The sequence below is a fragment of the Meles meles genome, chromosome 12 (genome assembly GCF_922984935.1).
Source record: "Meles meles chromosome 12, mMelMel3.1 paternal haplotype, whole genome shotgun sequence".
Classification (NCBI taxonomy): domain Eukaryota; kingdom Metazoa; phylum Chordata; class Mammalia; order Carnivora; family Mustelidae; genus Meles; species Meles meles.
Window position 1 is genome coordinate 45,711,476 of NC_060077.1, and position 3,283 is coordinate 45,714,758.

Here is a 3,283-nt window from a genome sequence, read left to right on the forward strand (position 1 = left end):
GGCATCCAAAGACCCTTTCCAATTGAAGGGAAATCCCAAATGGGGCTCACTACTGAAGCTGAAAGCAGGGAGGGCCAGGTTTCACTTTTCCTCTTCTCTGGAAGCTAGAACATGAACAGAAGAGCTGAGCCCCTCAGATACTCCCAGCCATGATCTCAGACATAGAGGAAGAGGTGTAAAGTTAGAGGACTAGAGGTGATGCAGGACAGCTGCAGTGGCAATGGTGTGGTGGTGAGTGTTCAGTGACATGACGGCAAGTGTCTACTGACCACAGAAACCGGGAACAGAGCCAAACCATGGAAGATGGCATTAGTAGTGGCATCTTAAGACTGACAGTATATATTTTTTTGAGATTTTATTTCTTTGAGAGAGAGAGAGCAAGCAGTAGCAGAAAGGAAGGGCAGAGGGAGAGGGAGAAGCAGCATCATTGCCCCCGCCCCCCAGCCAGGGAGCCCAACTTGGGGTAGGGCTTAATCCCCGGACCCAAGATCACAACCAAAGCTGAAGGCAGATGCTTAACCAACTGAGCCACCCAGGTGCCCCAAGACTGATGGTATGTCTTGCTTCCATTAAGGCCTGGCCAAGCTTCCTCTCTAGCCTTTGTTGTATTAACATCTGGATACCCTTCCAAAAAATTACTTTACGAAAAACTAACCAGAGTAGGTTTCCCTGTTGTTTATAAAACTCTAATGACAGACATATTTTCCAGACACAGAAGAAAAATTTTAAAGAGTTGCTGCTAGCTAAGCCATCATACGCCCACCACTGTTTTGTCTGTTAAAAGAATGGGGTGAAGGGGGGTAGGAATGGGAAGTCAGGAATGGGAAACGTAGGGGCTGAACAGCCCCTGCAATAGTTCTTAGAACTGAGCCATCTTGACTTTCATTTACAAACATGAATCCACAATGAAAAATCACCAGTAACATGAAATCAGATGCTCCACAGAGTGAAAGCAATGTGCTCAAAGAAAGCAAAGGACTCTCTGAAACAATTAATGCAAACAACAGAGAACTTTCAAAACAAACTTTTGTGTGTTCAATGAGATTCCAGAAGGCTAGAGTATACCATAGAGGAGAATGAAACTCCAGTGAAATACAAGGTCTGAACAATCTGGCCCTGTCTATGTCTCCAACCTCGTTGTCCACTGCTTTCCATCCTGCTCCCACGATGCCGCCTTTTGGCTTTCAAATATGCTAACCTCCTTCCTAACACGAGCCATTGCGCACACTGCTCCTTCTACCTGGGATGTTCTTTCTTACCTTCCCCCTCCAAGTCCCACTCTCAGAAATACAACTGAGGCCTTTCCATCCTTTAAGTTTTGGCTTTCATATGACTCCCTCAGAGAAGCTTTTTTGACAACTCTATTTATATACTGCTCAAGCACTGTCTGCCTGAGTCTCACACTCCTTTGGTTCTGAGTGACCATGGGCTAAGTTACTTCAGCGCTGTTCAAGCTCTTCACCTATAGACGGGGAATAATAAAGAGTAAACCTCCTAAGTTTGCTGGGAAAATTGAGGGAGTTCACAGATGCAAAGCACTTAGAATTGGAGCACACAACCACACTCAGTAGATGCTATAATTTCCTGTGTGGCATTTATCACACAATGATATTGTTACATTTTTATTCACTTTTTTTTAAAAAAATCTGCTCTCCCGCAGAATCACAGCTCCATGAGGGCAATAACTCTTCTGTTTTGTTCACAGTGCCTTGTTCATATTTATTTGTTGAGAATAAACAAATGAAAATATTTTCCAAAAGTGAACGAATAAAACATGATTATATGATACCCTAGGATACTGTTGTGGCCCTGAAAATATTCCACTCAGATCTTTTTGCTGTAGGGAGCACACATGACTGACAGGTCTCGCTGCTAACGTCTGGATCCACCACACTGGCATGGAGGCCAGACTTTCGAGGGCTGCTTCTAGTCAATGACTGAGCATGGCAGAGGTCCTTGTTCAGGCTCATTCCAGAAAACTGCAAGACTCTTCTGACAAGAAGTTTGATGTGAGGACTCCTCATTGGCAAAGTCAGACCTTTCTTGGAGCTGCACTTCACGCAGAAACTTTCTACCTATGCCTCCCTCCTTCCCTCTTTCCTTCCACAGGTATCAGTCTCACGTTGTGGTCCAGAGGCTTTTCTGCCTGCTCCTGCTCCCTTCATAACAAATGCTTGCACACTAATCCTGTGCTGGTGTCTGCTTCTTGGTAGACCCAAACTACCACAGTCAGAACCTTCAGAAGGACACCCTGAGGTGAGAATTTGTGGGCAAATCATTTAGCTGTTGTTGGGAGAATCCAGTAAGGGAGGGAGAGAGAGAATCAGGAAAGAAAGGGGAAGGAGTCAAGCAATCATACTATTTCATGCAAAATCTCTGCCTAACCCTCGAGGGAAGGTAGGCTTACCCGGCAAGGAAGTCACCCATTCATCCATTTCTGTGACTTCTATTCTCACCTTTAATTATGCTCATCTGTGTGGTTCAACCAAGCTTACCATACAGGATTTTATAATCTACACTAGATTATGACATTTACAGTACTTGCAATTTAATAAAATACTACATATATAATCAATAATATTATATTTGTGCCTGGTGGATAATAGGCACACAATAAATATGTATTGAATGACTAATACAATATTAAAAATATAAAATGCTTGAAAACTGCCAACACCCTATTAAAAAATACAGTAGCCACATATGGTTTCCATATAATTCCTTTTTCCACAAAAATTAAGTCCCAACTATGTACGAAGTGCTATCCCTCTTCCATTTTTATTCTTCACAGTTTCACTCCTCTCTATATGCAGGAATCTCATTCTTTTTGCTCAGCTTTTCCTCCACTCAAGTTACAAAGAGAAAAGGAAAGATGGCTACGGTCCAGAACATGAACCAGCGAAAACGGCAATCCAACATCCTAATGTGAATAGCTGGTGAGCATTCCCTTGGGCCCAGACTAGAGGATAAAGAGAACAAAAGCTATCTCTTTGGTCCTTTTCTGTCATCATTCCAACAGTAAATTGAATCCCAGTGAAAGTACACCAAAGAAAAGAAGGGGAATGGTGATGTGAATGCTTTGAACTTACCTAAACTACCAAGCCTACAATTCTCATTGGAGGGTATTTGCTAAGGGAGGCAGTCCCTGTTTCACCTTACCTCGCTAAGAGAAACAGGTGCTCATTAACTATAAGTGAGGTTGTTATGTGCCACTGGATGTCTGCCCTTTGAGTGTTATTACATACTTTTGAAAACTCATAATGTTTTTTTATGGCAATATGAT